Source organism: Macrobrachium nipponense, chromosome 44, assembly GCF_015104395.2.
Source record: "Macrobrachium nipponense isolate FS-2020 chromosome 44, ASM1510439v2, whole genome shotgun sequence".
Classification (NCBI taxonomy): Eukaryota; Metazoa; Arthropoda; class Malacostraca; order Decapoda; family Palaemonidae; genus Macrobrachium; species Macrobrachium nipponense.
Genome location: NC_087221.1, coordinates 10,262,064 through 10,283,335, shown reverse-complemented (window position 1 = coordinate 10,283,335; position 21,272 = coordinate 10,262,064). Strand labels below are relative to the sequence as shown.

Below are 21,272 nucleotides of genomic sequence, written 5' to 3'. Positions count from 1 at the left end.
GTTTGCAATGGGAGCATAAAAATCTCCTCCAGGTCCCCTTAACAACCTTGAGGGAAGGGAACCAAACACTTCACATATCTCTAACCAATAACTTCATAAAGCTAGCAGGGAAGGGTGCTCTTGGATACATTACTGTAGGGGCGGATTGTGGAGATGTTAGGGTTTACTAATCAAACTACTTTCTTGACCCTCTTATGCCGAAGGGGTATAATAAAAATTGTCTCCCGTATGCCGGGGGGGGGATCTTGGAGTGAGCGCTGAAGCGGAAAAAATATTTTTTTTCAAAAAATTGCAGCGTGCTTAGTTTTCAAGATTAAGAGTTCATTTTTGGCTCCATTTTTTGTCATTGCCTGAAGTTTAGTGTGCAACCATCAGAAATGAAAAAAATATCATTATATATAAATAATGCGATATATGATAGCGCAAAAACAAAATTTCATATATAATTGTATTCAAATCGCGCTGTGAGCAAAGCGGTTAAAGCTAACGAGTTAATTTTGTTGTTGTTGTATTGTACAATAAATTGCGATCCTTTTGTTATATAACACATTGTAAAACGATCAAAGCAACACAGAGAAAATATTATCACAAAATGATGCATGAATTCGTAACGCGCAGACGTAAATTTTTTTTTTTTTTTTTTTCAAAAATTCACCATAAATCTAAATATTGTTCTAGAGACTTCCAATTTGTTTCAAAATGAAGACAAATGACTGAATATTACTATACAGTAAGAGTTTTAGCTTACAATTGCAGTTTTCGACCATTTCGGATGAGTTAAATTTGACCGAATGTTGAAATTTTTATATATATTTTTTTATATGCAAATATTTCAAAAATGAGTAAAGCTACAATCTTTAAATATTTTTTGTTGTATTCTAAATAAAATTGCGCACATTTTCATACATAAAACTCTATGAAACGCCTAATATGAAAGGGAGCAAATATTAGGAGAATGCAACATACGCATTTCAGAGATTTGCGGTGGAGAATCGGCGCGCGGAGGGAAGGAAAATTTTTTTTTTTCAAAAGTTCACCATAAATCTAAATATTGTGCTAGAGACTTCAAATTTGTTTCAAAATGAAGATAAAGGACTGAATATTACTAGACTGTATGAGTTTTTGCTTACAATTGCGTTTTTTTACCATTTCGGTTGTCAAAGTTGAGCGAACGTGGTTTTTTTTCTATTTATCGTGATTTATATCCAATTATTTCGAAAATAAGAAAAGCTACAACCTTCAAATATTTTTTGTTGCATTTTACGTGAAATTGTGCACATTTTCATATATAAAACTCGATGAAACGCCTAATATGAAAGGGAGCAAATATTAGGAGAATGCGATGTACGCATTTCGGAGATTTGTGGCGGAGAATCGGCGTGCGGAGGGAAGGAAAAAGTTTTTTCAAAAATTCACCATAAATCTAAATATTGTGCTAGAGACTTCGAATTTGTTTCAAAATGAAGATAAATGACTGAATATTACTAGACTGTAAGAGTTTTTGCTTACAATTGCGTTTTTCGACCATTTCGGTTGAGTCAAATTTGAGCGAACGTGGTTTTTTTTTCTATTTATTGTGATTTATATGCAATTATTTCGAAAATGAGAAAAGCTACAACCCTAAAATATCTTTAGGTTGTATTCTACATGAAATTGCGCACATTTTCATATATAGAACTCTATGAAACGCCTTATATGAAAGGGAGCAAATATTAGGAGAATGCGACGTACGCATTTCGGAGATTTGCAGCGGAGATTAGCAGCGGAGAATCGGCGCGTGGAGGGAAGGAAAATTTTTTTTTCAAAAATTCACCATAAATCTAAATATTGTGCTAGAGACTTCGAATTTGTTTCAAAATGAAGGTAAATGACTGAATATTACTAGACTTATGTATTTTGCTTACCCAAAAATACCAATATAGATAAAAAAAAATATATATATATATTTATATACAGGCGGTCCCCGGGTTACGACGGTTCCGGCTTACGACGTTCCGAGGTTACGACGCTTTTTCTTAAATATTCAATGGAAAATCCGTCCTGGGTTACGACACTTGTTCCGAGGTTACGACGCTGACGCTTCCGACGCTCCGAGTTAACGACGCTTTTAAAAAACGCATGCTATGATAAAAATCCTTTATAGTTTAGCACAGTATATAATAAAAATATGTTTTTGGTTACATTACAACAAAAATTTTGAGGTTATGATGATTTTTGACACTTTTTTTTTCGTATTTTTTGAATTTTTTAGTGACGCCGCATATGCGGAACTAGTTTGCGGGCGAATGAATACACTAGCTTGGGATGCGCAGTTTAAAACAGTCCAAAAGCGCAAATAATGAAAAATCATTGCTTGTTTCCAGTACATAATTAAAAAAACTAAGGTTTCTGGTTAGATTACAACACAAATTCCAAGGTTACGACGTTTTGTTATGCTTTTTAACGATACCTCATATGCAGAACTAGTTTTTGAGCGGAGGTGCATAAATTAATTAACGCTATTAAACTGTATGGTAAATTGACCGAACAACGACCTCGGACGGTCGAGGACGCTAAGCGTAACAATACGAAAGGACGCCACTTCAATCGCGTGTCTGCCTGAAGTTCAGTTCGGTTGTGTGCTAAGACGTTGCTGAAATTCCTTGCCATTTTCGCAAATTTACAATGGCTCCTAAACGCCAAAGTACTTCCTCCGATGATAGTTCATCCAAGAAGAGGAAGGTCATCACGATGGAGTCAAATATGACGTGGTGAAGCGTTCGGAGAAGGGAGAAACTAACACCGAAATAGGCCGTTCTTTAGGCTTGAGCAGGACCACGGTGGTAACCATTGTGAAGGACAAGGAACGTATTCTGAAGCATGTTAAGGATGCTGCACCGATGAAGTCAACGGTGATAAACGAGAAGCAACGTAGCCAGAGCATTGTTGAAATGGAGAAATTGCTCATGATCTGGCTGGAGGACCAGAACCAGCGACGTGTTCCGGTGAGCTTAAGTGTGATCCAGGAGAAGGCTAGAGCGCTGCATGAGGCAGTAGTGAAAAAGTTTGGCGAAGGCAGTGCTGGTGGTGAATTTTCCGCGAGTAGAGGTTGGTTTAACCGTTTTAAGGCTCGTGCAAATTTGCATAATGTGAAGCTGCAAGGTGAAGCTGCTAGTGCTGATAGCGAAGCAGCAGAAAGTTTTCCAGGTGGTTTGGCTGAGATAATTAAGGATGGTGGTTACACGGCTGACCAAGTCTTTAATGTGGATGAGACTGGATTATTTTGGAAAAGAATGCCAAATCGAACGTACCTTTCCAAGGAGGAGAAGTCAGCACCTGGCCATAAAGCTGGAAAGGAGCGACTGACTTTGCTGTTTGGGTCCAATGCAAGTGGCGATTTGAAACTGAAGCCCTTGCTGGTGTATTTGGCCGAGAATCCCAGGGCATTCAAGGGCATTTTCAAGAGTCAACTCCCTGTGATTTGGAAATCAAACAAGAAGGCTTGGGTTACCTTGATGGTCTTCGAAGATTGGTTCAATGACCATTTCGTGCCAGCAGTGGAGCGGTATTTGACTTCGAAGGGTCTGCCTTTTAAGGCCCTCTTAGTCCTGGACAATGCCCCTGGTCACCCTTCAAATTTGAGCGACATGCCACCCTAATGTGAAGGTGGTGTACCTCCCACCCATACACATCGCTGATACAGCCAATGGACCAGGGAGTAATAGCTAATTTCAAGGCTTACTACCTTAGAAGGACCATACGTTTTTGCTTTGAGGGCCATAGAAAGCTAACAAGGAGTTGACACTGAAGCAATTCTGGAAGGGCTACAACATTGCTGATGCAGTGAAAAATATTGCAAGTGCTTGGGACGAGGTGAAGACGACCACTTTAAATGGGGCCTGGAAGAAACTGTGTCCACAGTTTGTGCACAGTTTTGAAGGCTTTGACCAGGCAGAAGACGTCGAGACTGTGACGAGGAAGATCGTAGGGCTAAGCAAGAGGCTGAAACTAGATCTTGAACCTGATGATGTAACAGAGCTGCTGGCTTCCCATGGAGAGGAATTGTCTGCAGAGGACTTACTTGAACTTGAACAACAAATGATTGAGGAAGAGGGTTCGGCGGCACCAGAGCCAAAACCCAGGTCATTAACTGTGAAAGGCTTGTCAGAGGGTTTTACTCATCTGGAGAGAGCCTTGGCTTCTTTTGAGGCAGAAGACCCTAACGTTGCCAGGTTTGACAAAATAAAACGTGGAATGTAGACTTGGTAACTTTCTACAAGGAGACCCTGAAGGAGAAGCAGACGAAGAGAAGTGTGCAGTCCAGGCTTGACACTTTCTTTCACAAGTCTCCAGTACCACCACCTCCCACTCCTAGTCCTGGTAAGGAATTCTGAACTGTTTTACTAATTTATGTGTTTACATAGTGTACATATTAAAATGTGTTCATTTTTTAATGTAACAACTAAATGTAAGAGTAAATTGTAACTTCATTAATTTTCATCATTTGTAATTTTATTGCAGAAGTGGTGACAGTTCCAGATCCCCCTGTACTACCTGTGACAGTTCCAGATCTCCCTGTACTACCTGTGACAGTTCCAGATCTCCCTGTACTACCTGTGACAGTTCCAGATCCCCCTGTACCTGGACCCTCTGTAGCAGCCCGTCCACCTGTACGTGTACAATCAGGTAAGCAATTTCATTTTTCTCATTTTCATGTTGGAAATTGTTTACACCCTACATACATACGTACACTAACTTACATAGTGGTACAATGTGTTTGATGTTGCATAACCTTATTATTTTTTTTTTCATTTCAGACCCCTTTGATAGTGACAGCGACCCAGATGACCCTGAGCCTTTCCATGGTTTTGATGCCTCGCCCTATTCATCAGGTAAAGAATCCTTAACAAATTTGTATAAAATGTTTTATAAATTGCTAATAGAAATTTTATTAAAAGTATACATATGCGACAATTACATCCACCTTATATATTTATGTACCCTATCATTCTTTCCAGATCTAGATGTTCCCTCATCAGTTGATACAAGTAGTATCACCTCTCCAGAGCCCAAATCAGTTGATACGAGTAGTATCACCTCTCCCATTCCTTCAGGTAAAAGAATTCTTCATTTTTTATATTGTACATACGTATTACACACTACATATGTCAAACAGTAATAACATGTGCAGTAGTTACAGTAGTAACTCTATCATTTTATATATTTTTTATCATTCCAGACTCCCAAGCACCTGCCCATCCTACTCCATAGCCCAGCCACCCACTCATCTACCATACATATGCCCATCCCAGTAAGCAAGCCAACCACTAGAATTTGGTAAGGACATTTTTTTTTATTAATGTTTTATTATTACATATGTAATAACCATGTTATGTATGTAACATACATACTATAATCATATGTATTACATTATCATTCCAGACTGGCATGCACCTGTGACTTACATAAACCAGACCTCTACATGGCCTACATGTCTTCATTTTGCTGAAGGTAAGGAATTCTCAGTTGTGTTTAATGTTTGCATACGTACAATAAATTTTGTACTACACCTAAGTGGTTACATACTGTCCTTTAATATTAATTCTTCATTCCAGACTGCCCATCATCCTAGCCTGTTATCTGTGATAAAGCACACTGAAGTTAGGTTTGGAATGCATCCTTATCATGAATGCTCTACACCTCCACCTCCATCTCCCACAACCTAGGTAACAGCTTTGAGACTCACTAAAAGTTGGTAAGTTATGTAAGGAATTTCTAAATTAAGTTTTATACTACATGTTATATGTGATATTAAACCACTGTATGGTGCATATTACATACTGTATGTAACTTACTCTGCATAGAGGACTTACTGACAAAATTATTTTTTGTACATTCCAGAGTCCCCTGAATGATGTAGGCTATGGGGCCACATAAGACTTTGTCCATCCAGGGTTACATTGAACGACAACTTTAAACTAAAAGTAAGGAATTAATTAACATACATTAACTCTTTTAGTACTCTTGATATATCTACAGTAATTAACATATTGCATTCACAACTTTCTGTAGTGTATATTTTGTACACTAATTTTGTTACTTTTTCCTTCCAGAACCAACATTTTTCACACAACTCCAGGTTGTTACTAACAAATTACTACAAGTGTCATCAAGGGATAACTACAAGTAGAAGCACCATTTTTGGATGGAAAAAACCCTTCAGGAAAGTATACGTATCAAATGTAACATGTACATAGTGTAACAAAATATGAACAGTAAGGTTTTTACATACAGTAGTATTACATACGTACATAACTTTTTTTACAGGAATTTCCAACCAAGTTTGATTATGTACATACATGTTATAAACCACTGTACGTATGGTTACTGTATGTAACTTACTAAACATACATACATGACTTAACTTTGATACTTTTTTGGTACATTCCAGAAAACCAGGACCCCCTCCATGATGCAGGCTATGGGGCCACATAAAACTTTGTCCAGGGTTACTACATAACATAAAGGTAAGGAATTATACATAGTAGTAAACATACATTAAGTAAGTTTTATACGTACTAAAAAAAAGTGACCAAGATCTCTCACATGGGATAAGTGATCAAGGTCCCTCATGGAATTACATACTACTGTACACTCCCTGCTGAACAGGGGGTGTAGACCAATCATTTACAACATGCATACGTACCAGTTGATATTAAACCACTGTATGGTGCATATTACTGTATGTAACTTACTATGCATAGAGGACTTACTGACAAAATTATTTTTTGTACATTCCAGAACCCCTGAATGATGTAGGCTATGGGGCCACATAAGACTTTGTGCATCCAGGGTTACATAGCACGACAACTTTAAACTAAAGGTAAGGAATTAATTAACATACATTAACTAAGTTTTATACATGTTATATATGTGATATTAAACCACTGTATGGTGCATATTACTGTATGTAAACTTACTATGCATAGAGTACTTACTGACATACTAATTATTTTTTGTACATTCCAGAACCCCCCAAACCCCTGAATGATGTAGGCTATGGGGCCGGCATAAGACTTTTGTGCATCCAGGGTTACATAGCATGACAACTTTAAACTAAAGTAAGGAATTAATTCACATACATTAACTTTTTTACTCTTGATATAACTCAAAGTAAGGAATTATAAACTAAAAGTAAGGAATTAATTAACATACATTAACTCTTTTACTCTTGATATCTATAATTTACATATTGCATTCAGGACTTTGTGTAGTATTTTGTACTAATTGTGTTATACTTTTACCTTCCAGAGCTACCAGACTGGGATTTTAGTGTACTCCAGGATCTACCAAAGGATTAGTGTACAGTGTAATAGTGTTTAGTGTATAATCTAACCTAAGGATTAAGTGTAGTACATTGTGCTTTATAGTGTCACAAGAGTTTAATAAAGAATTATACCTTCAAGAACCATCCTTTGGCATTGAAATAACCACACTACACATCATGCAATACTTGCATGTCACACAGGTAAGGTCTCTCTAACTTTTTCTTAGTTTAAGGCATATTTCCCATGTCGTTCCGGCTTACGACGATTTCGGCTTACGACGCGCCTCAAGAACGGAACCCCCGTCGTACCCGGGGACTGCCTGTATATATATATATATATATATATATATATATATATATATATATATATATATATATATATATATATATATATATATATATATATATATATATATATATATATATATATATATATATATATATATATATATATATATATATATATATATATATATATATAGTACTGGTAATCTTCTTAGGCACGAAGATATAGTAATTCAGTTGTATTCCACATAGGAAAATGAAAAAAGGTATTATCTCAGAAAATGCCCAACAGTTTCGTCCTTCAATGGACCTCTTCTTGGAGCGTTTATTAAAGAAAAAAGCTTTTGTTTTTTCTTTAATAAACGCTCCAAGAAGAAGAGGTCCATTGGAGGACGAAACTGTTGGGCATTTTCTGAGATATACCTTTTTTTCATTTTCCTATGTGGAATCAACTGAATATAATATATATATATATATATATATATATATATATATATATATATATATATATATATATATATATATATATATATATGTATACATATATATATATTTATTTATTACATTTTTCGATTCTGGTACGAATACATAAATAAAAGGAATGCAGGTGAAACTTTTCTTTTTGCATAAAGTGAAACAACATATCATGCATCAATAGATACAGATATATAAAAACTTGTAATAAATATAAAAATAAATATAAAATAAATGCAGAATACTCACTCGTAATCCTGACTCTTCGTACTATTCTTGTTTTCTCCCTCCTCCATTGAAGAGTCTTGCATTTTTTTCCTCTCGACATGACGAGGTACAGGTGGAGGAGGGAGACGCGCGCCCTTACTGCTAATGGGACATGTGGTCCCGTGCGCCCTCCGCTGTCGGTTGATCAGGCGCACACCAATAGTAGACACTCCCCGAACCTGCAAAGAGCTATTTTGCAGGTGCGACAGAAGAAACTGGGTCGTCTCTCTTGCCATTCATATGGCACACCCAGCAACCGTTTCTACCTGCGCCCTTCTAGGAGCTCCAGTGTGTGATCCCCTGGCTGCAGCTGACACACAGGGGCCACTATCCGACCACAGGGGTGGGCGGCGGCAGCAGCAGAATGACTACCGAAGTTGGCCCTCCGAAGATCTGCCCTTCCTCTAGGGGCAGATCTGCAGCTCGGGGCAGGGGGGCAGTCATGGAAGGCCACTCATCAGGATTAAAGTGGATGAGGGCATCCCCGGCTGTCTCGAGGAACTGTAAGTGGGTCATCCTCCAGAGACCGTGACTGTAGTACCCACAGTACAGTATGTAGGCATTTTGGAGGGCCAACTGAAAGATGTATTTGAGGAGCTTCTGGGTCCACCTCCTGGTTCTCCTGGCAAAGGGATAATACTGGATGAGTTGATCAAAGAGATCAACTCCTCCCATGTGCCTATTGTAGTGCACAATGACGGTAGGCCGCTCGGCACGAAACTCCTCATACACAACTTGGCCCTGTCGACGTGTCTCCTTCCGCTGTACGACCTCCTCTTGGATGGGTTCATGACTCGTCGTAATCATGGGGACAAGTCGGACCCCCTTCCAACAGATGGCGAAGACAGCTCCCTTCCGCCGCCACTCTGTCTCTCCACTTGCCAGATGTTGCGGATGGCTAGCGAACCTCTTGAGGACATTCGGGGCCCCACGCACCAACCGAAGGGTACCACTGACGTGAATACCTGCTTCATACAGTTCCTGGGCCAGGGATACCGAGTTATAATAATTATCCATAAACAGGTGGTATCCCTGGTTACGGAAACGATCCACAAGCCTGAAAACAGTGTCACGCATCATGGAGAAGACCCCGGAATACACTAAGAAGTCCACGACGTATCCAGTGTTGGACTCGGTAATAAAAAAAAACTTCATTCCATATTTCTTCGGCTTCTTGGGGGTTATATACTTTAATGCTTAGACGTCCTTTGTAAGGCATTATCCCCTCATCCAAAGAAAGGTTCTTTCCAGGAACCACGAGAATTTTTCACCGTTCACGAATGTATTCCAACACTGGGCAGACTAAGATGAGGCGATCGGAGTTATTCCGGGGTATGGCCCTTCGGTTGAAGGCGTTGAAATATCTGTCCAACGCCAGGAAAGTATCACGGGGCATAGCGCCGGGCACATTGGGCGTACTTAAAAAAAAATTCTGCCTCCAATATTGCCTGAGGTCGGCAGCAGGCATCAATCCAAAATAAATGTGGAGCCCCACAAAATGCGCCATGTCGGTGAGGTTGCAGCCCTGCCAGCGATACGACAATGTCGTGCGGAATTCATCACGGCAGTACCGAGCGTAGTCCGCCGTCTCTGCTACCAGGTACTCCAGCAATTCCCGCGTAAGGAACAGCTGAATGAAGCCCAGAACAGTGAGAGGAACAGGTACAGTGAGCCCAAGGTGAATGGGTGCATGTTAGGTGGGGTGGGGTCCTCCGTCCACCCCTCGTCGCTCTTGGACGACCGACCTTCACCTTGGCTGGCGCAACACTCCGACCTTCTACGTGCCCGCGCGCAGGCACAATTTCGCACACGGAACCCCACCACTGGCCCATCTCCCTCACTTAGGCCCTCGCTTTCTGTATCGTCATCGGCGACAAAACTAGACCCTATATCCTCATCCTCCCCCTCCTCAGATTCCCCCTCATAGGCACTAAAACCACTAAATTCGAGCTCACTTTCGGGATGTGAGCCTCGAACGGACATTGGGGGCAAATATTCATCATCACTGACATCAGGAGTGATGTCCTCATCACTAGATGACCAACCGCCATCAAAATGAGGACTTGTGACATACTCCCGATCGAGCTCCGATAAGTATGCATCAATGTCCCTTGGTTGGAGGCCTCCCAAATGCCTACGAATGCCCCTAAGGACACCCTGATGCTTCCTAGGGGTTACTAAAGGCACACGAGACACACGTTGTGATCCTAAAGCACTTTCATCCACACATGGCCGCACAGAACGGCGTTGAGGTGCGAGGTCATCTTGGGTGCTGGGTCCCTCGCCAGCATCCAAATCCAAAATACGTCTTACATGATCCCTTCCGACAGGTAAAACATGCCTTTCGCGTTCCATACATCGTTGAGACATCTCTATGAACGTCCCGTAGCACCACAAATATTCAAACTCTCGCACAAGTTCGGCAAAACACGATTGCGGCAAAAGATTGCTCTCGGACAACGCGTCGCTGATGCTGGCTGATGCGAGAAGGAGGCATTCCGCACATGCGCACTTGGGTCACACTTCTAAACAAAACAACACCTTGATCCGTGAACTCCCAGCATCCCCCAAGGCGCATGATTCAAAAGTTTTCGGCTGGTAGGCATATAAGTATTTTTCCGCGAATTAAAAAAAAAAACTTTTCTATGTCGACGTACGATACGTACAATTGGCACCCGACAGACAATTTATTTCGACGTATAATACGTCCAATCGGCGTAAGAGGGTTAAAACCCAAATTACTAATACCACCACATACAATCATACAACTACATACTTCTTATATACTAGAAATTAATCATACAACTACATACTTCTTATATACACGTACTATTAGAAATTAATTACAAATAACTAAGAGCATTTAACTGTTTATACAGGACTAAGATTTTATTTACCAATACCATCCTTACTAGCTTCCTCAAACTATGCTCCAGGTATGGATAACATTGATTAATCCTTATATAATATTCACAGTATGCAGTGGACAGATCCACACATGAATGCCATAAGCAAGTGTAGCTCACCTCTAAGATCAAAGCTAGTTCTAAAACAGAATTATTTTTCCTTTATATATATCCAAAACACACATCATAAAATTAGCTTGACCCAGTAATGTCAAATATAGACCAAGCAGTGTTAAAATGGAATTTTTATAAGAAAACTAATATTAATAATACAGTGGTACCTCGACATACGAAAGGCTCAACTTACGAAAAATTCGAGTTACGAAAGCAAATACGAAGATTTTTTTGGCTCTACATGCGAAAATAGTTCAGGATACGAAAGGTTGTTGCCGTAAAGTCCCGAGATTCGGCCGGACCACTGATAACAATTTTAAAACTCGCGCGCCCCGCCAACTGAGTAGACTCGCCACCATCCTCCCACTCTCCCATTGGTTCCTGATGCTAGTCACTGCCATAAGATCCTGCTCTCCTATTGGTCAGCATCTCTCCCATCATGCATCTACGTAGCGGCATGCTTTTTTTGCCACTCAGTAGCAGCATTGTTTCTATATGCACGCCAAATTCGTTCGTTCTATACGATTTCGTTTAGTAACGTTAATTCGTTAAGAGATTTCGTTGTAGTACTACTTTATCGTGTTGTGTGAGAACTTTAGTACATACATACGTATACTACATAACTTAATTACGTACAGTATATACAGGCAGTCCCCGGGTTACGACGGGGGTTCCGTTCTTAAGACGCGTCGTAACCCGAAAATCGTCATAACCCGGAACGACGTTGGAAAAATGTCTTAAACTAATAAAAAGTTATAAAAACCTTACTTGTAATCCTTTGGTTACACTACATGTTGTTTCCTGTAGTTTTATGTACAACCTGGAGTTATTTTCATCAAAAAATGCTGGTTCTTGAAGGTAAAAACTATTGTAATCCTCTGGTGACAGTACATTCTTGAAGTTTTATGTACAACCTGGAGTGATTTTGCCCAATCTTGAGGGCTACAAGAACAGTTGATTACTATTTACATATCATATAGACTAATTAAAGTAAACGTATCTTTAAATAGGCTTATATATTAGTATCAACAAAACATTTACTGGCATGAGTCAGAGGCCGATTAATGAAACGAACACTTCTCTGTCCTATCTGTTCAGAAAATAAACGTTACGTCAATCCCCAAGACCATTGTTGCCAAGACGCCTCTCTCTCTCTCTCTCTCTCTCTAATCAAATTACTGGATAATGTCTCTCTTTGGATACTTCGATTTTGTAAAAATCTTGAGGGCTACAAGAACAGTTGATTACTATTTACGTATCATATAGACTAATTAAAGTAAATGTATCTTTAAATAGGCTTATATTATTAGTATCAACAAAACATTTACTGGCATGAGTCAGAGGCCGTTTAATGAAACGAACACTTCTCTGTCCTATCTGTCAGAAAATAAACGTTACGTCAATCCCCACGACCATTGGCAAATGATCTCATTTGCCAAGACGCCTCTCTCTCTCTCTCTCTCTCTCTCTCTCTCTCTCATCTCTCTCTCTCTCTCCTTCTCTCATCTCTCTCTCTCTTTCTCTAACCAGAAACTTAATTTTGTTATTATTACTGGAAACAAGCAATGATTTTTTCATTATTTGCGCTTTTGGACTGTTATAAACTTTGCACATCGCAAGCTAGTATTCATTCGCTCGGAAACTAGTTCCGCATATGAGGCGTCACTAAAAAACATAGAAAAATACGACATAAAAAGTGTCGAAAATCATCATAACCTCGAAATTTTTGTTGTAATATAACCAGAAACTTATTTTTATTAATATACTGTGCTAAACTATAAAGAATTTTTATCATAGTATGCGTTTTTTAAAAGCGTCGTTAACGCGGAGCGTCGGAAGACGCCTCTCTCTCTCTCTCTCTCTGATCAAATTACTGGATAATGTCTCTCTTTGGATACTTGGAATTTGCGTTGTAATCTAACCAGAAACTTAATTTTGTTATTATTACTGGAAACAAGCAATGATTTTTTCATTATTTGCGCTTTTGGACTGTTATAAACTTTGCGCATCCAAGCTAGTATTCATTCGCTCGGAAACTAGTTCCGCATATGAGGCGTCACTAAAAAACATAGAAAAATACGACATAAAAAGTGTCGAAAATCATCATAACCTCAAAATTTTTTTTGTATTCTAACCAGAAACTTATTTTTATTAATATACTGTGCTAAACTATAAAGGATTTTTATTATAGTATGCTTTTTTTAAAAGCGTCGTTAACTCGGAGCGTCGGAAGCGTCAGCGTCGTAACGTCGGAACAAACGTCGTAACCCAGGGCGGATTTTTGAATGAATATTCAAGAAAAAACGTCGTAACCTCGGAACGTCGTAAGCCAGAGCCGTCGTAACCCGGGGACTGCCTGTACGTAGTCATGGGTCCCAAGAAAGTTGAAGTTCACGGAAAGAAGAGGATGCTTTCTTTGCAGACAAAGATGGAGATAATTAAAAAGTATGAAGCTGGCATGTGATTGATTGTGATCGCCAAGGAATATGGCCGAAATCTGTTGACAATAGGCACCATCCTTAAGCAGAAGGAAGCCATCAAAGCAGCTACACCTTCCAAGGGCGTGACTATTTTGTCTAGCAAGAGGAGCCACGTGCACGACGAGATGGAAAGGCTGCTTCTTGTCTGGATAAAAGACAAAGAAATCGCTGGCGATACGATAACCAAGACGGCAATCTCCCACAAGGCCAGTGCTATTTTCGGCGATTTGATTGCCCAGGCCGAAGACGATGGAGGAGAAGGGAAATCGATGCCAACCCCAGACTTCAAGGCTTCTCATGGGTGGGTCGAAAAATTCTGTTAACGGACAGGCATCCATTCGGTGGTGCAGCATGGGGAGGCAGCCAGCTCAGACACGAAAGCGGCCAAAGCCTTTATTAAGACGTTCGAACAAGATGACGATCACGAAGGCTACAGTTCTCAGCAAGTCTTCAACTGTGGAGTGTGACTGCCTGTTTTTGGAAAAAAAATGCCTCGTCGGACGTACATCACGCAGGAAGGGAAGAAGCTACCCGGCCATAAGCCTATATAAGACAGGCTTACGCTCACACTTTGTTCCAACGCCAGTGGGGATTATAAGGTGAAGCCCCTACTTGTCTATCATTCGCAGACTCCTCAAGCCTTCAAGGCCCACAAAGTGTTAAAGGAGAAGCTTCCAGTGATGTGGAGAGCTAATGCAAAAGCCTGGGTAACGAGACTTTTGTTCACCGAGTGGGTAAATCTGTGTTTCGGCCCAACAGTGAAGAAATTCTTGGAAGAGAAGCGCCTCCCTCTGAAATGTCTGCTGTTGTTGGACAATGGCCCTGCTCACCCTCCTGGCCTCGAGGAAGATATCCTAGCGGAGTATTCTTTTATCAAGGTTCTTTACCTTCCGCCTAACACCACCCCTCTCCTCCAGCCCATGGACCAGCAAGTGATATCGAACTTCAAGAAGCTGTATACGAAACATCTTTTCAAGAGATGTTTTGACATCACCGATACCACAAACCTCACCTTGTGTGAATTTTGGAAGGAGCATTTAGATGTTGTGATATGCCTCCGACTCATCGATCAAGCTTGGCAGGAGGTTTCGAGGCGAACCTGGAATTCTTCGTGGAGGAAACTCTGGCCTGATGCCGTATCCGTCCGAGACTTCGAGGGATTCGACGGGGGCGAAGCTGGTGCAGATTCAGGAACAGTTGATGATCCTGAAACTGTTTCGAAACCAGATCTTGACGAGATCGTTGCACTTGGCAAGTCCATAGGGCTGGTCGTCGACGAGGACGACATCAATGACCTTCTTGAGGAGCACCAAGAGGAGCTTACGACGGATGACCTGAAGGAGTTGGAGGCCATGCAACATAACGTTGTTCAAGAAGAGTTCTCTAGCAGCGGTGAGGAGGAGGATGACGACCCTATGACAACGGCAGAAATTAAGGATGCTCTAGCTGCTTTTCATAAGGTGCAATCATTTGTAGAAAAGAAATACCCCGAAAAGGCTTACACAGGTCGTATGCTTGCACAGTTCGATGACGTTTGTCTGAGTCGTTTCAGGAACATTGTCAAAAGTAGGCAGAAGCAATCTTCCTTGGATAGTTATTTTTTAAAGAGGCCTTTAGTAGGAGTAAGCAAAAAGGAAGATCCAATTGATACAACGAAAAAACAGAAAGTTGAAAGTGGTGAAGAAATTGAAAAAAAAAAAAAAAAAAAAAAAAAAAAAAAAAAAAAAAAAAAAATCTGTTCTAAGTTTTTTGTAAATTTAAGTGTTATGGTTTTGTTAATGTATTTCGTAAAGTTTAGTTTGTTTCCTGACATTTTTTATGTGTTTCGTTAAGTGTACGTACTATGTAAAAAATTTTCTGCCGTTTATCCTCCTCCTCTGTCGCCACTTTCAGAGATAGCCTCACTCGAAAGGTAAGGTTCAACATTTTACTACATACGTACATATGTACGTACAGTATTTCTTGTATACCATGTACACTAATACACTTTATTTACAGGTACAGACGGCCAACAAAGAATTGGCGTGCGTAGTTTCATCGTTCGTTATGGGAATATTGCCATATGCAGGTGCCAGATTATTTACTTAACAATAAATAACATTTCCTTTCAAAGGTGCAATACTTGAAATAAACTACATTAGAACTGAGTAGACTTATTCAATGTATTAAAGATAATTATTTTGCAAAGTAAGGAAAATATATACCGATGGGTCCACGATTTCTAATTTCATTCTCAACTCTAGCTTCGTGACAGCATACCGAAGATTTTGAAGTTGGCTTTGCTGCCGCTCGAGTCTTGACTCAACGTATCGTACTGCACTGGGGTGTTGTCATTTTGTCTCCTACAGCCAATAAATATACATCAAGGCGTTAACATTCTTTGAAAACGATGTTTAGTTAAACTAATTTTGTCCTTGGATCAATAAAATTATTTGCATGACACATTTAGTGAGCCTAAATTGGACTTCTGATTTTCCCACATGATTTGCCTGGGTCTATTTTCAGCAGTATACTCTCTCGGATACGTAATATTAAAGAATATTTAAATCGAACAATATTTAAATATACTAGATACTATATATATATAATATATATATATATCTATATATATATAATTATATATATAACATATAGTAATATATATATATATATAGATATATATATATATATATATATATATAATATATATATATATATATATATATATATATATATATACAGGCGGTCCCCGGGTTACGGACGGTTCCGGCTTACGACGTTTCCGAGGTTACGACGCTTTTTCTTAAATATTCAATGGAAAATCCGTCCTGGGTTACGACGCTTGTTCCGAGGTTTACGACGCTTGTTCCGTTACGACGCTGACGCTTCCGACGCTCCGAGTTAACGACGCTTTTAAAAAACGCATGCTATGATAAAAATCCTTTATAGTTTAGCAGTATATAATAAAAATATGTTTTTGGTTACATTACAACAAAAATTTTGAGGTTATGATGATTTTTGACACTTTTTTTTTCGTATTTTTTAAATTTTTTTAGTGACGCCGCATATGCGGAACTAGTTTGCGGGCGAATGAATACACTAGCTTGGGATGCGCAGTTTAAAACAGTCCAAAAGCGCAAATATAATGAAAAATCATTGCTTGTTTCCAGTACATAATTAAAAAAACTAAGTTTCTGGTTAGATTACAACACAATTCCAAGGTTACGACGTTTTGTTATGCTTTTAACGATACCTCATATGCAGAACTAGTTTTTGAGCGGAGGTGCATAAATTAATTAACGCTATTAAACTGTATGGTAAATTGACCGAACAACGACCTCGGACGGTCGAGGCACGCCAAGCGTAACAGTACGAAAGGACGCCACTTCAATCGCGTGTCTGCCTGAAGTTCAGTCGGTTGTGTTGCTAAGACGTTGCTGAAATTCCTTGCCATTTTCGCAAATTTACAATGCTCCTAAACGCCAAAGTACTTCCTCCGATGATAGTTCATCCAAGAAGAGGAAGGTCATCACGATGGAGGTCAAATATGACGTGGTAAAGCGTTCGGAGAAGGGAGAAAACTAACACCGAAATAGGCCGTTCTTTAGGCTTGAGCAGGACCACGGTGGTAACCATTGTGAAGGACAAGGAACGTATCAGAAGCATGTTAAGGATGCTGCACCGATGAAGTCAACGGTGATAAACGAGAAGCAACGTAGCCAGAGCATTGTTGAAATGGAGAAATTGCTCATGATCGGCTGGAGGACCAGAACCAGCGACGTGTTCCGGTGAGCTTAAGTGTGATCCAGGAGAAGGCTAGAGCGCTGCATGAGGCAGTAGTGAAAAAGTTTGGCGAAGGCAGTGCTGGTGGTGAATTTTCCGCGAGTAGAGGTTGGTTTAACCGTTTTAAGGCTCGTGCAAATTTGGCATAAATGTGAAAGCTGCAAGGTGGAAGCTGCTAGTTGCTGATAGCGGAAGCAGCAGAAAGTTTTCCAGGTGGTTTGGACTGAAGGATATAATTAAGGATGGTGGTTACACGGCTGACCAAGTCTTTAATGTGAATGAGACTGGATTATTTTGGAAAAGAATGCCAAATCGAACGTACCTTTCCAAGGAGGAGAAGTCAGCACCTGGCCATAAAGCTGGAAAGGAGCGACTGACTTTGCTGTTTGGGGCCAATGCAGTGGTGATTTGAAAACTGAAGCCCTTGCTGGTGTATTTGGCCGAGAATCCCAGGGCTTTCAAGGGCATTTTCAAGAGTCAACTCCCTGTGATTTGGAAATCAAACAAGAAGGCTTGGGTTACCTTAATGGTCTTCGAAGATTGGTTCAATGACCATTTCGTGCCAGCAGTGGAGCGGTATTTGACTTCGAAGGGTCTGCCTTTTAAGGCCCTCTTAGTCCTGGACAATGCCCCTGGTCACCCTTCAAATTTGAGCGACATGCATCCTAATGTGAAGGTGGTGTACCTCCCACCCAATACCACATCGCTGATACAGCCAATGGACCAGGGAGTAATAGCTAATTTCAAGGCTTACTACCTAGAAGGACCATAACGTTTTTTGCTTTGAGGGCATAGAAGCTAACAAGGAGTTGACACTGAAGCAATTCTGGAAGGGCTACAACATTGCTGATGCAGTGAAAAATATTGCAAGTGCTTGGGACGAGGTGAAGACGACCACTTTAAATGGGGCCTGGAAGAAACTGTGTCCACAGTTTGTGACACAGTTTTTGAAGGCTTTGACCAGGCAGAAGACGTCGAGACTGTGACGAGGAAGATCGTAGCTAAGCAAGAGGCTGAAACTAGATCTTGAACCTGATGATGTAAGAGAGCTGCTGGCTTCCCATGGAGAGGAATTGTCTGCAGAGGACTTACTTGAACTTGAACAACAAATGATTGAGGAAGACGAGGCGGCACCAGAGCCAAAACCCAGGTCATTAACTGTTGAAAGGCTTGTCAGAGGGTTTTACTCATCTGGAGAGAGCCTTGGCTTTCTTTGAGGCAGAAGACCCTAACGTTTCTAGGTTTGACAAAATCAAGAGAGGAATCATGGATTTGGTGACTTTCTACAAGAGACCCTGAAGGAGAAGCAGACGAAGAGAAGTGTGCAGTCCAGGCTTGACACTTTCTTTCACAAGTCTCCAGTACCACCACCTCCCACTCCTAGTCCTGGTAAGGAATTCTGAACTGTTTTACTAATTTATGTGTTTACATAGTGTACATATTAAAATGTGTTCATTTTTTAATGTAACAACTAAATGTAAGAGTAAATTGTAACTTCATTAATTTTCATCATTTGTAATTTTATTGCAGAAGTGGTGACAGTTCCAGATCCCCCTGTACTACCTGTGACAGTTCCAGATCTCCCTGTACTACCTGTGACAGTTCCAGATCTCCCTGTACTACCTGTGACAGTTCCAGATCCCCCTGTACCTGGACCCTCTGTAGCAGCCCGCCCACCTGTACGTGTACAATCAGGTAAGCAATTTCATTTTTCTCATTTTCATGTTGGAAATTGTTTACACCCTACATACATACGTACACTAACTTACATAGTGGTACAATGTGTTTGATGTTGCATAACCTTATTATTTTTTTTTTTTCATTTCAGAACCCCTTTGATAGTGACAGTGACCCAGATGACCCTGAGCCTTTCCATGGTTTTGATGCCTCGCCCTATACATCAGGTAAGGAATCCTTAACAAATTTGTATAAAATGTTTTATAAATTGCTAATAGAAATTTTATTAAAAGTGTACATATGCTACAATTACATCCACCTTATAATATATTTATGTACCCTATCATTCTTTCCAGATCTAGATGTTCCCTCATCAGTTGATACGAGTATCACCTCTCCAGAGCCAAATCTTGACTCAACGTATCGTACTGCACTGGGGTGTTGTCATTTTGTCTCCTACAGCCAATAAATATACATCAAGGCGTTAACATTCTTTGAAAACGATGTTTAGTTAAACTAATTTGTCCTTGGATCATAAAATTATTTGCATGACACATTTAGTGAGCTAAATTGGACTTCTGATTTTCCCACAGATTTGCCTGGGTCTATTTTCAGCAGTATACTCTCTCGGATACGTATATTTAAAGAAATATTTAAATCGACAATATATATATATATATATATATATATATATATATATATATATATATATATATACCTATATATATTTAGATTATATATATATATATATATACAGGCGGTCCCGGGTTACGACGGTTCCGGCTTACGACGTTCCGAGGTTACGACGCTTGTTTCTTAAATATTCAATGGGAAATCCGTCCTGGGTTACGACGCTTGTTCCGAGGTTACGACGCTGACGCTTCGACGCTCCGAGTTAACGACGCTTTTAAAAAACGCATGCTATGATAAAAATCCTTTATAGTTTAGCACAGTATATAATAAAAATATGTTTTTTTTGGTTAAATCATTACATACACAATGAGGTTATGATGATTTTTGACACTTTTTTTTTCTTTTCGTATTTTTTTAAATTTTTTTAGTGACGCCGCATATGCGGAACTAGTTTGCGGGAGGGCGAATGAATACACTAGCTTGGGATGCGCAGTTTAAACAGTCCAAAAGCGCAAATAATAATGAAAAAATCATTGCTTGTTTCCAGTACATTAATTAAAAACTAAGTTTCTGGTTAGATTACAACACAAATTCCAAGGTTACGACGTTTTGTTATGCTTTTAAACGATACCTCATATTGCAGAACTGTGTTTGAGCGGAGGTGCTAAGCAAGAGGCTGAAACTAGATCTTGAAAACCTGATGATGTAAGAGAGCTGCTGGCTTCCATGGAGAGGAATTGTCTGCAGAGGACTTACTTGAACTTGAACAACAAATGATTGAGGAAGACGAGGCGGCACCAGAGCCAAAACCCAGGTCATTAACTGTGAAAGGCTTGTCAGAGGGTTTTACTCATCTGGAGAGAGCCTTGGCTTCTTTTGAGGCAGAAGACCCTACGTTTCTAGGTTTGACAAAATCAAGAGAGGAATCATGGATTTGGTGACTTTCTACAAGGGACGACCCTGAAGGAGAAGCAGACGAAGAGAAGTGTGCAGTCCAGGCTTGACACTTTCTTTCACAAGTCTCCAGTACCACCACCTCCCACTACCTAGTCCTGGTAAGGAATTCTGAACTGTTTTACTAATTTATGTGTTTACATAGTGTACATATTAAAATGTGTTCATTTTTTAATGTAACAACTAAATGTAAGAGTAAATTGTAACTTCATTAATTTTCATCATTTGAATAATTTTATTGGCAGAAGTGGTGACAGTTCCAGATCCCCCTGTACTACCTGTGACAGTTCCAGATCTCCCTGTACTACCTGTGACAGTTCCAGATCTCCCTGTACTACCTGTGACAGTTCCAGATCCCCCTGTACCTGGACCCTCTGTAGCAGCCCGCCCACCTGTACGTGTACAATCAGGTAA

The 21,272-nt window shown here is 39.9% G+C and overlaps 1 protein-coding gene and 1 long non-coding RNA gene across 3 annotated transcripts in view; one reads left to right on the top strand and one right to left on the bottom strand.

Annotated features, from left to right (window-relative positions):
- LOC135204023 (nudC domain-containing protein 3-like) overlaps positions 1 to 21,272 on the bottom strand; it is a 301,510-nt gene that overhangs the window by 40,086 nt on the left and 240,152 nt on the right. The gene's annotated exons all lie outside the window — the stretch shown is intronic.
- LOC135204022 (uncharacterized) lies at positions 4,449 to 6,547 on the top strand. Its single transcript, XR_010312078.1, has 8 exons — positions 4,449 to 4,665; positions 4,797 to 4,871; positions 4,998 to 5,093; positions 5,219 to 5,316; positions 5,422 to 5,490; positions 5,595 to 5,734; positions 5,881 to 5,963; positions 6,093 to 6,547. It is a non-coding gene; the product is annotated as an uncharacterized LOC135204022 (long non-coding RNA).